The sequence below is a fragment of the Podarcis pityusensis genome (genome assembly GCF_964106645.2).
Source record: "Podarcis pityusensis genome assembly, chromosome: 10".
Lineage (NCBI taxonomy): Eukaryota > Metazoa > Chordata > Lepidosauria > Squamata > Lacertidae > Podarcis > Podarcis pityusensis.
The window spans coordinates 54,343,700-54,357,291 of NC_138035.1; the positions used below are offsets into that span (position 1 = coordinate 54,343,700).

The 13,592-nt window shown below is 40.0% G+C and overlaps 1 protein-coding gene across 2 annotated transcripts in view; it reads left to right on the forward strand.

Annotated features, from left to right (window-relative positions):
- Positions 1-709: 709 nt before the first annotated feature.
- The window catches only part of FOXP2 (forkhead box P2), a 318,364-nt gene continuing 305,481 nt past the window's right edge, over positions 710-13,592 (forward strand). Inside the window, exons 1-2 of one of the 2 annotated variants that reach the window (XM_081023624.1) lie at positions 710-962; positions 11,536-11,666. The gene's annotated coding sequence lies outside the window, so the exon portion shown is untranslated. The remainder of the gene's footprint in view (positions 963-11,535; positions 11,667-13,592) is intronic. The other variant, XM_081023625.1, reaches the window with a different exon arrangement.

Sequence of the window (13,592 nt, forward strand, 5' to 3'; positions counted from 1 at the left end):
GGCTGCTTAAAATGGTGGCCACTCGAGTGCTGCTGACAGCGCTGCTGCTGCTGTCACCAACAAAGCCTAGCCCCTTTCCTCCTCTAGGCAGGGCGGGGAGAAGCCAGGAGGGAGGAGGCACTGCCGCCGTGTGAGGGAGAGGGAGGGAGCGGGAAAGAATGTGTGCACTGGTGATCCACACGGCGATTCCCAGACCGACCGTGAGCCAAATCCAGAAGGCAATTGGGCCTGATCTGGCCCGTGGACCCTAGTTTGCCTACTCATGCCCTACATTGCTGAAGTTCAGGGGAGAACCATCACCGTAGCTATGTCTGGCAGCACCTGTCTCAAGAAGAGAAGTTGCTGTGTGGGTTCGGCTACCTCCTAACTCCCAGACCTAGCCAACGGAGACCTAGTGCCATGCTCTTTGCTACCAACAGAGGGCGGCACACATACATAACCATTTGTGACTGCCAATTCTGGGATGGGCAGGGAGGATTCTGGGAAAATTAAAATACGATGCAAGATTCCCCAGCATATCTTAAGTGGGGTGTGTGTGTGTGTTAAGGATAATGGTTTAATTTCTTGAAATGGGAATGTTTGCTTATGTTAAATTACTGTGTACTTTTAACATGGTTCCCCAACCCCTTTGTCAGTAGCTCTCATGTGATTGGCTGACTGTGAGTCACATGAGAGAGGCATTCCATTCTGTTGTGACCGTTATTCCAGTAACTTGTTTTGTAACTGTCTTTCTGCTTCTCTCTATCTGTGAGGGAGAATGGCTGCTGAGAGAGGTTTCTCAGGATACTACTGTGTGTCAGTGTGATCTGTCTGAAGTGAGGCAGGCAGAGGAAGATCCCTAAAAGTTAATAGGGAGAAACCTGTTCAGGAGCTCTCTGTAAGGAACAGAGAGAATACTTCTGAGGTGAAAGTAAAAACCGTTCATAAGAAACTGTAAGGCCTGAGTGAGATCTACAATTCAAGTGAGAATGTACCCATGTTTGAATAAGCATGCTGTTGTAAATATATTCTTCTCAGTTATATGTTTATGAAAGTAAAGTTCTTTTGAATATAAAGTCTTTACAAAGAAGCTATCAATCACCTAGAAGAGGAGTTAACTTCCTAGCTGTAAGCTACTCTGTTACTTTGCGTATCACCAACATTTATACACCCCGGCCACACACCAGTGTGTATGTGACCTGTTGGTATACAAAGACACATTCCTGGCTTGCTTTTGATACCAGCATGTCTGTGGCAAACCAGCTTCACTGACAGAGAGTGATTGGGTTTTCACTCCAGAAGTGTTTCTGATGGAGAGGTGCCTCCTAATGTATAATTTAAATATTTCTTTTTGTAAGAAGAAATGCACCAAAGCATAAGTAATATATTAAGTTATTTGTAATAATACTAATAACTACAACAGGTTTAGCTTTTTATTAGTGAGCGTAAGAGAGGGGAATTATTTTGGCAGTGGTCATGTGCCTTTCTTACTTTGTTGTTTTTTTAAATAAAAAAACTATATAATGGTGTATCAAAAATAGTATAAACAATAGCAAACAGAATTTGATATTAAGCTGAGTAGATTGCATTTTAAAATTCTGTCACTTATTTCTATACGTAAATCAAATTTGGATGAAGATGCTTTATGTTTTTGTTTGTACAAGGAAAAAAGAAAATATTTTTCCTTGTAGAGTAATGAAGTATTTCTAGACAAAGTGGATTTATGATTGTAACATCTTTTGACAAGCACATTGGACTGTAGAAAGAGCATCCAACTTGGGGCTTGGGGCATATGTTGCTACCTTCTGCTAGCATAGCTCCAAAGCAAGTCACTGTTCGCTAAGGGTCAGGTTCATGCTTTCATATCAGAGAAAAGTAAATATATGGCTGCGTTTTCAGAAGTGATAATTTGTAATATATAATGTAAATAGGTTTGTACGTAAAGATGCTCTGACCTATTTATGTCATGGACTGATGGGATCGATGTATTCAACCTAGTCTATAAAAGTAATTATGTAAAAGTGTTCAGATCTGAGCCCATATGGTTTAAAAGGTATGGTGGGCTGGAGACCTAAACTATCACTGCTGATAAACATTCAGGGGCAATAGCCTACTCTTTTGTCTGTCCACTTAGAGCAGGGCAGAATGAACAGTTGCCTCTTACTACTTAAATTCAATGGTAGTCTGGCTAATATGGGAGGGGGTCACCAACCTTTTGGGACCTGTGGTCACATTGGCAAACCAGAGAAACTGCTGTTAACACCACAACTAAACACACTGCACTTGGGTACAACAAACACTTCTTTCAAGCCTACTTCCAGCATGGGGAGGGGACTTTGTGATTGCCAGAAAATGCCTCTGTGAGCTCATTGGTGACCCCTACTTTAGATGAAAAAATCCCAGGGTATGTAGAGCTTTAAAGGATAAAACCAGCACTTTTAAATTGAACCTTGAGGCAGTCAGGTAGATACAGTCATACCTCGGGTTACAGACACTTCGGGTTGCGCGATTTCGGGTTGCGCACTGTGCCAAACCTGGAAGTATCGGAATGGGTTACTTCTGGGTTTCGGCCCTTGCGCATGTGCAGAAGCGCCAAATCGCGACCTGTGCAGACGCAGCGCTGTGGGTTGCGAACGTGCTTCCCGCACGGATCACGTTTGCAACCTAATCTGGCCACTGCATACTGTACCACTTGTAGTTTCTCAACACAGTTGAATTGATAAATTTGAAGGCAATAGAATACCTCTGCAGGTGTTCTTCTCAGTATGGTTGTAATGGTATGGAGGAGAGCAGAGGTGTGCAAGATGTGCCTGCCCTTCACCATCCATGCATTCGGGGAGATGTTGGAAGCAAGGAGCTTGGGTCTTTGCGCATAGACCCCCGCCTGCCCACTTCCCACACATGTGAAAATCAGGGTTAAGGGGCTAACAGAATCAGCCCAGCTCTCAACCTTTTAATCCTTTCCCCTGTTGAAAGCCAATCTGAGTATTGCAACTGAACTGAATATATGTTTCCCTCTCCTTTTGTCCAGTGTTACGTTATGAGTACCTTGGCCCTGGGTGCATATATTGATGACATTTATATAAGTGCTAATAATAATGTGTTTTTATGATTAGACCACCAACCTGCTGAAAATGACCGTAAGTGTATGGATTAATAAATAACTGTTTTACGCATGATTGAGATTTGCTTACACTTTGAATGATGAGTCTCTTTAAGAGTGGATCTGATGATGAGGATGGTAGTAATAAATAGATTTTAAAAATGTGGATTCTGTGAGGCAAAATAGAAATTTAGCTCAACCATGTGTAGAGCAAAAGTATTAATATGTTTAGTTTTAGTTACTTATTTTATAGTTATTTTGTTATTTCATCTGGCTTGTTGGATCATAAACTATTATCATCATTATTTACTGTCATCTTCAACAACTTTTGTACCTCACCCCTTGAGTCATGGTGGGATTCCCACTTTTTTGAGGTAGACCATGCTTAGAGAAAGTAACAGCCCCAAGCTCACCTAATGAGCTTTATGACTGATTGGGAATTTAAATACACAGGTCCCTGATCAAAACCCAACAGTCTAATCACTACACCACCCTGGCCTGTAACACTATGGATTTGCTGCTACTTTCATAGATGTGTTAACTTTCTGCTGTAAATCTGTGATCTAATAATGACAAATGCATGCCCTGAAAAAGCAGCAGTAAGGGGGCTTTTCTGTGTAATGGCATCTTTGCATGTTACTGAAAGTTTCCTGCTGCACATACACCTTGGTGTGAGTTCACATGCGGGAAGAACTGTGAACTTTATTGTAATTGAATAGGTCGACTTGCCCCGAAACAAAACAGTTTGCTGAGGCAATGTTACAATAAGGCAAGCATGAATTCAAGAATTTACCAAACTAATTTATGTCTTTTGGGGTGGGTGGGGGGAATTGATATGGTGACAAAATTACCAAATGTGTGTTGAAACATTCTGTGCCACACAATGTTCATTAACAGCTTTGTTATTTTTTAAATGATTCATAACTCACGATTAAAAATCAATCTCAGAGCAGGATACGGCATAACAATATAGAATAAACAACCAAACCACTGTAACAGTACATTAGGAGCTATATCGCAGCACTATGAGAGCAGGAAAAAAAACCTTAATCAAACTCCTGAGTAAGTAAATATGTATTTACAAGACGTATAAAATCCATCATGGTTGATGTCAACTGAGTCTGTGAGGAGAGGGCATTCCACACCTGGCTGCTTTACAGAGAAGGCCCTCTCACCTGGTGCTGCATTTTGCAACATCAGCTAATGTGGCATTATTAAGAGTCTTGAAGACTAGGCTGGTCTGTAGGGAAGTAAGGAGTCTAATGAAGTGTACCAGCCCTTGTGTATTATGAATAATATCATAAAATTATTGCAATTTATATAAATTCTTATTACAAACACCCTGAAATTATTTGCAGGAAGCATTTTTATTGTCTTCTACATATTTCATGTATTTTGGTGGATATTCCATTTCAAGAACGTTTTCTTTTTCCATCCTGGGAATTTAACATATGGATGAAGATGCTGTGATGATTAGTTATACAAGATCTGGTGACCAATATTTAATTCAGGTTGTCATTTCTGAGCAACAGGACTACAGATGGCAAGGTTTTGACTGCCCATCACAGCCCTAATACCTCGGGGAGAGCTGTTGCTCATGAACCTCTTTTACATGCTTCAGGTCAGGAGTAGTCAAACCTGTTACAGCACCTGCTTTTGCATATGCAAATCTGTTGTTTTGACATTTCATTAAGCAAGTGGTCTCTTGTGTTGGTAAAGAAGTCTGCAGCATGGACCATACGAAATGAAATTTAGCAACAAAAAAAGACTAATGTGATTTCAGTAGCATATAGCCATGGGATACTGCTTCTGTTTTGGGACTTTGTTTCTGGAAGACTGCCTGTAATCTTGAAGAAGGGTAGAGAGTCAAGTATATGTTTGGAGGCAAGAAGAAAAGGGAAGGTGTTTGCTGTCTGCTGTCATTGACTGTAGGATAGTTGTGAAGTTTGACATGCCCAGAAGCTAATGGATGCCATGTGGGGCAGCCATACACAGCATACTTCAGTTTTCATCATCTGGTGAGCCTCCAGCGTGATTCCCAGGCACAAGAGCTGTAACACGTCTACTTTGGTTTGGAGCTGATTGATCCGTAGTACAGAACATGCTTGTGGGATCTTCTCTTGTTATAGAAGGACATAAATGATTGAAATGATTTCTTTAAGAAAAGAGGTGGTGGTGGTGAAAGTGTGATTTGTTTGTAGGCTGGGATGCTTAGTAAAAGAATTTGCCATATAGTCACTGACAGTTTGCTGCAAAAGTGAGTGCTTGTCCATGTCTAAATTATTTCAAACTACTTAAATCTTTGCAGGATTGTATTTAGAAAAAGTAGGTAGGGAACTAAAGCAGAGTAAAAGCCAACTTGTTTCCCTTTTTTGAAAATGCATTTTGTATATGTGTGTTTTGTGAATGGGATTATTACAGGGTTATATAAAAATGACACTCCAGTATTTATTTATAAGCAGATTGACAGGGTGCCCCCCCCCTTTCTTAGCTCCAAACTGCTACAGTTTGCCATGGAGGAGAAAGTGGAAATGTTTTTTAAAAAATAGATGAACAAATAATAAATGCTGTCCTTTTAGCTTAAGTTGTTGATGTTCCCTCCCCACCCCAGATACTGTAAGATTCTGATGGCACAGGAAATATTGTGGTAATGCTGTTGACGGTGTTAATTATCCGAGCTCTGATTTGTCAACAGTGTGCATCTTAATGGAATAAGCAAAAAAAGAGAAAAAAGCTGCATTTAGAGCTTTTGTTGGAGAAGGGGGGGGGGAATCTTACCTTTTAACCTTGTCAACAGATTTATTTTTGACATTCTGACACAAAGCATTATTTGTCCAAGGGTTGGAAGTTTAACTCTTCAAGCAACTAGATACCATTTTTATTGGGTTATTAATTCTGGTAGGTGTTAATCTCATCAAGATTTGCAGGCATTTTCCTTCATAGGCCATTCTGATTTGTAGCTTTTTCTTTTCACAGCAGTATTAAATACCAAACCTTCTCTGATATGGAAGTTCATTAGAGATATGTCTTTGATGGCAGCCCTTTCAGGGCTTCAGTTTCAAATACCTTGATGTAAAGCTTAAGAAGCCATTGTGTTGTAAGCCCTCCTTGATGTGCCTTATTTAGATCTGCATAGTAAATCAAGGAAAGTAAATAACAAGGCAGCAGATGGAAGCATGGAGATAAGGCCAGTGAACAATTGTATTTGTATTTTGTTATGATGTTGACAGGAGCTAAAATTCACTAATCTAGTTCAACTGATCTGCATTTCAAAGAAATCTCATTTAGCAGCAACTTGAAGGTTTGGAGGATAAAGTTCTTTTTATTGCAGCTTTTATTGCATTCTTTGCTAATTTATCTGGTCAAGATTTAGCCTGGCTTACTTAAAAACAGCAAGCATGTTACAAGGAGTCTTAAATACTACCAAAGCAATAATGTCTAGACTATGAACCGAAGGTAATTACATATCTAGCACTGAATAGGAAACATTTAGGAAATACTGTTGTCCATCCATACTGAATTGCAAAAGGAATGCAGATAAGGTATTCCCCCCCTAAAGATTTTCTCTTAGCTTCTTTTCCAGGGAGAAAGGAAAAAAGACTAATACCTAAGCAACTGCTTAAAAACATTAAATATAATAAGTGGCCCTTTGTGCATTTTGAATCCTGTTCTATTCCCAGTGTTTCTCCCTTAATCTAACTTTGAATACAATAAATAAAATATTTTAGCAAATAACAGACTTGCTCTTTGTTAAAACAATATACCAAAACGTACACAAACATGACATGTATTGTGGGTACAAAATGAAGTAATTAAAATCCTTAGGTTTATGTGTTTTATATACAGGGTATATTCGAATGAGAAAACCATTTGAAAAGCAGGGATTAAGGATATTGATGTGTGATTTTAGTAACTTTGAGCTAGCTAAAGAGGAAGGCTGGAGGCAGGGTAATAGCTGCCTGCAGATTTGAGGCTATTGGCATGCTGCCTGAATGAAAAAGAACAAGTTCAGATAATACAGGACCCACCATCTTGCAACTGGCTTTCACTAGTCGGGACGAGAATGGGTCAGACTTTCATTTCATCTGGGCCACTTACATGCTTACTCTATGCATGGCCAGGTGAGACCAACAGTAAGGTAAATGAAACAATATTGAAACCTTGTTGTACCTCAATACTTTGATGTTCCTTTTTGTTCTCCTCACTTGGACAAGACTTCTGTTCCTGCTGAGCTTTCATTGTGGTTTTGAATAAGCCCAGGCATTTTGTAGTGATTGACCCTCTTGACTTTCCCTTTCAACTTCCTTTTAACCAATGCCTTTGTTTTGAGGAAGTTTCCTCTTTTGAAATCAAATGTGACAGTGTTGGATTTTCTTGGCAATTATCTATGCATTGGCAACCCTCTATATATTGGTAACCCCTCCTGTCTTAGCTTGGCACGGTGCTGCAAAAAAAAAAAAAAAAAAAAAAAAAAAGGACCAGGGAGTAGCAAAATGGCTGCGAGCTCCCCTCTGGGATCTCACATGCTTGTGCAGTCTGCTCTTGTCTTTGTCAACCAGGCCAGGAATATAGGAATATATGTAGTAGTGTATAATCCTGATCAGGCAATTCATAGAGGACATTATGCATTATTTAGGCTACAGTCCTATACATACTTAAGAACAAGTCTAATTGAACTCAGTGGAGTTTACATCCGAGATGTGTATAGATACTTGTTAGTATCTAGAACAGAAAGGGTAGAAATGGATACCTTTGTAAAATTCTAGACACTTTCTAGAAGTCAGACATAGCCCCCTATGCAATTGTTGAATTGTATAATTTAAAAATAAATAAAATATATAATGGCTGTAAGTGGGCCTGGACAAACTTGGAGTTTGCAAAATTTGTTTGTGGATTATGATGCTAATTTAATAATGGAAATAACTTTTAAAATTCATATTAAAGCAGATGATGATGATAATGATCGATATGCTGCTTACCTGATTGGGTTACCCCAGCCACTCTGGGCAGCTTCCAAAAATTAAAACACAGTAAGACATCAAACATTAAAAACTTCCCTATACAGGGCTGCCTTCAGATGTCGGATAGTTGTTTACAGTGGTACCTCAGGTTAAGTACTTAATTCGTTCCGGAGGTCCGTTCTTAACCTGAAACTGTTCTTAACCTGAAGCACCACTTTAGCTAATGGGGCCTCCTGCTGCTGCCGCGCCGCCGGAGCACGATTTCTGTTCTCATCCTGAAGCAAAGTTCTTAACCCGAGGTACTATTTCTGGGTTAGCGGAGTCTGTAACCTGAAGCGTATGTAACCTGAAGCATATGTAACCTGAGGTACCGCTGTATTTCCTTTACATCTGATGGGAGGGCATTCCAGCTTAATGTTTACCTCACATTCTATATGCCTGAAAACTACCAAGTACAAGTACAACCATTTTAAAAAATGGTTAATCTTTTAATTTGGAAACTAACATATTACTGTTTACTTAAGAAAAACCTACTAACATTTTATGGGGAAGCTGCATTTCACTTTGAAAAGGATAGGCATTCGACTACCGAAGTTTGGTATTAGATGCAAGGATGGTGGTGTAAAGCAATTACAATAATTTAAGAAACCCTTGTAACTTGGAAATTAGAAATGTCGATGTTCAGATTTGATTGTATACAATCATGACCTCACCACTATTAACAGACCTGTGCCTCAGGTTTCCCACTACCTGCCCATCCTTAAGGGCCTATAAAAATAAGATTAAAAGCTTATGTCCTTGTTAAAGGTGTAGAAATGACAGTAGAGCCATCCTGCAACTATTGGCAGACCAGTACTTAAGGCTGGCCAGAACATTTCCTTTCTCCTGGAGTTGAAAAAGGAGATGTGTGCAGTAGCTTCCAGTATCAGAAGTTGTTGCCTGCTTGAGAGCAGGATGTCACTTTATTCCATTATGCAGGTCTACCTTCTGTTTTGTATAGGTATGAATGGTTCTTTTTGTTCATAAAGGGTATTTAGAGAGTGAATCTGTTACAATTTGTGTATTTGGGCTCACATGTGCACTGCCAGCACTCATGTATGTTCATATACACACTGCTGAGAGGTTTAGGATCTTTTGCTGGAGTAATGATGTGCACTTGTTACGGATGCATGTTAACCCTTAATCTTGTGCCCACAAGAAGCTCTCACACAAAGAAATAAAGAAAGCTTCGTTTATTATATAAAATAGGAGTGACAGAATATATAAAAATGCTGATTTAGACAGCAAAGTTACTGTCTAAGCAATTAGCAAATTACAATACATATGCACTTTGATTAAAGTACAAAATAATCCCTAACTATTCTAAAAGGCCTACAGAAGCAGGGAATGACAATTTTGCCTTAAAGGGAAGCAGTAGTGTGCAGAGTCTTAGAGAGCTCCGGGTAACTACTGTCCAGTTGGAGCTAACTAACTTTTGCATCTAATGGTTTTTTTATACTTTTTGCCAGGAGGGGGCTGTGAAATGAGTGGTTCCTACAATTTCTATAGTTACTTTGCTTAATTCTCACCTTGCTCATCTTTGGTCACCCTGTTTCTGTTAGTTTAACAAAAGTTGAAAGAATTGTGACAGTGAGCAATTTACCTGAACCTGCCATCTCTCTCTGTGTTTGTCTTCACATCACCTTGCATGGTGTGGTGTGGCGAGGCCCCGGGCCCCGCAGTTCCCTCAGAAATAAACACACAGACACGAATATATTGGGATAAATTAGGCCACAACTTTATTGGTTACAGATGTGAGCGGTTTGGCTTAGGCATTTGGGTGAAGCCAGACCATATCCTGACTACTGCAGGAAGTCTCTGAAGGGTCAACCACCGATAGGGGGAACCCTATGATATACAGCAATTAAGAGCATCCCCAAGGATCACAAATGGGGTCGTGGCATGGCTCAAGCCCATGCCCAGCCTTTGGCCAGGATCTGCATCCCTGGATCCCTTTAATGGGATACCCTTAATGAGGAGGGGCAGGTGGAGGCAACAGCCTCCCCTCCCATAAACAAGGCTTACCCAGTGCCTAACCTTACAAAGTTGTGACGATTGCTACAAGGTAGGCGAAAACCAAATGGCTGGTGCCAATTTGTCAAGTGGGAAAATTCCTGCCTAGCCCCCAACAACCAGGCGACTGACATTAGTCCATAGCAAGGCCAGAGTCAAGCAGTGCATTAAAAAAGAGGGTGGGTGGACTGGGAGATCCGACAAGAAGGCAAATGGAGCCCCCCCCCCCAGCTGCGCTGCAGTTTAAACAGCATCAGCCACAGACACCCCGGCTAACCCAATTGGTCAGCCAGGGGGTGGTGTGACACGTCTGGGAGTCCTAATGATGTGGGCGGCATCCCTCTGCCCACTGCCGGGTCACTGGGAGGTCCCGGGATGCATGCCTGCAATGACACCCCCTGGGGAAGGGAAGTGGTCTTACCATTGTGTGGATGGATCCCATTGAGAGGTTGAGTATCCTGTACTTGACAACTTTTAGGTCAGATGTCGGTGAACTCAGGATATGCCAAAATGCCTTTCAACAGGGGGCTGGGATCTGGCTGCTTCCATAGTCACCAAAGCTAATCATGGAGGGTTTCATGTCATATTAGAATTATGTCAATCTTATACTCATGCCACGATCTAAAGAGGTAAACCATATCATAAATTCAGATTCACACACCGCTCCTTACAAAGCATGGGGGAGAGAAGCCTGACACACCATTGGGCTAGTGTAGTTTTAGAAGGGTTGCTTGGACAAGGAGTTGATATAGTTCTGTGCTGAGTAGAAGAGGTAGTGTAGTTTTAGAAGGGTTGCTTGGACAAGGAGTTGATATAGTTCCATGCTGAGTAGAAGAGGTATATACACTTGTAGAAGAATATATCGTTGTGGGAGTTTCCTTATTAACAACCAATGGAACAATGTATGGGTTGTTGGTTAGGTTGGGTGGATATGAAAGTTTGAGTGAGGAGTAAGTGTACCTTGAATAAAAGGAACTGAGGTGGTAGCGGACAAAATTTGCCATACATTACGCAATATTCTACTTTGGAACTTTAAGTCTTACGTTCGTTGTATATCTTATCCCATACATTTCTACAAATTGTAATGCAGGGTTTCCAGAGTGATCCCAGAGTTCTGCCAAAGCTATCCCAAGATAAATTTGGGATTAAAATATTGCAGGAAGAAATGTAATTTTCTAAGCACGGTTTTGTTATGTTAAAACTTTCCTTTGTAAATATCCTTCAGGACAGTGTTAATTTACCTGTCTGTCTTGGTTTTCAGGTGTTTGGCAAAAATATATAAGTTCTTTATTCCTCAGCTTAATACACTGCATAAATATGCAATGAAACTTTTCTGTAATAAATGAAAGGGAGCTGGGAATGGTTTGAAAAACCCACAGGAACAATTTAGTATAAAACAGGCTATCAGATCTAAACATTTCTCTGTTCTTTGTCATGCAGATAACTCACTGTCTCTGAAGGGACCTCATTTCTTAACTTTTTGAGAGCCAAGTGATTGAGGAAAGGCCATTACAAGCAGAAAGAAAGAAGTCCTCTTGCAAAAATAGGAGAAAAGAGGAGCTGAAAGAAATGTAAGTGTTTCAGTGAACCTTTCTTAGCTAGTATTGAGTACTTAATATTGTCCATGGTGTGTTCAAAGTATAACTCACTCTCTTAATTCACTTATCAATTCTGTCCCATTTGTGAATGACAATCAGCAAACTTCTTTGTCAATTGGGACAGAATAGGCAGAAGGGAGGTATAGAAGCACATTTTCCCACAATGCACTGGTGACCCTAAAATACTGGACAGTCTGTCCCTGATGCGCCCCATTCATTCTTTCCCCCATTCATTCTTTTCTTCTGATATTGGACTGGATTGAATTCATGCCTGCGCCTTCATATGAATGTAGAGGAGGAATTCTAGCTGAACAGAAAAAAATTCTGTGGAAGTTTGCTGCTTGGAGCAGGATGAATGATTTTAGCACAAGCATTCCTTCTGAAAAATTTGCACATCTCAAGTTCACAGGAAAATTTGAAAACTGTGTGCAGGGGGGGAAACATTCACATCCCTAATTTCTGCTAGAAAGCTGGAGAAGGGAAGCAAATAATTTTGCCCGTACTTTATATTGGCAAATTTTCACACCTTTTCCACAAGAGAATATTAATATTATGCTTGGCAATAAGCCCAGGCCTGTAGGTGAAGATGTGGGCACTGGAAAGGGGAAATGATTTAATTTACTTTGTTGGTGATCACTGGTGCTGAAACCTTCATCTCATCCAGAACACTGCTTCTCTTGACTTTCAGTAATCTGTGTCTAATTAGTTACAATGTTTTGCTCCTAATGGAACATTTTAGATTACATAAAGGGAGGACTTGCATTTTCATTTCCTAATCGGAACTAAAACCAAACATTGCAACCCAGTCAGTAGTGAGAGAAGTACTATTTGTACAAAATTATTTAGATACACCTCTTGAATCTCATAGTGAAATCATTCCACATCAAAACTTAAGAGTTAGTTCACTCTGATTCTTCTGTTAATGCTTTTATATCTTTAAATTTTGAGAGCACGTAGGACTTCGCAGATTATTACATTTCTTACAGTGAAGGTTGTATATCTAGATATGTGCATAATGATGCGTATATATTTATGATACTATTTAGGGCTGGGTGATATCTGGTTTTCAGCATTGCGATATATCACCAGCTAAACACTGTGATATACCGCTATATCATGATGTCTAAAATAAGGATGGAACTCATTTTAGACAATATTGGCAATATTTGGTTTGTTTTCTCCACACCCAGTTCAGAGATAGCAAGCCCAAATATTCATATGAAAGTACTGAGACCGAGTTATGGCAGGTTCCGCAAAATAATGTACCAGTCTATTACTGAGTATTGCTTTGAGCATAGGTCCACTATATTCATCCTTCAGATTACACAGTTCTAAAATGTGCTTATCTCAAAAATGAAAGATCTTTATTTTGTCATTCTTGTGGACAAGTAGAAGTTTGATTATAAATTGGTACCAGCAGGTGGGACCTGCAGTGTAGTATTGCCATGTGTCTCTACTTTCTAATAGAAGTGCTTCTGTTTTGGAATTTCAGGGGTCCTAAGCAAGAACTTAGTAGTGCTGTCAAGTCTTACAGTGAGATTCAGGAATGAAAATAGAAATAATTCCACATGTACCCCCAAACACTACCTGCTGAGCATTTTATAGCAGTGTAATGTGGAGAATGGGAAAGGGAATATGGCGTCATTTCCCCTTTACTTTTTAACTTTGCCATACTCATGGCCTAAAACAAACAAGCATAAACCACACCTACCCTAGTTTACCCACTGCGGAACAGACACCTTAATATTCTGTGTCTCAGACTGCTATCAACTGTAGACTTAATCTGTGTGATTTCATACCTTGCTTCTTCCTCTCCTCTACGGTCTGAACTGGAACTTCCCTGTTCATATGGATGTTTAAAAGCATGGGAGACTAAATGAAATCCTGCAGAATGCCATA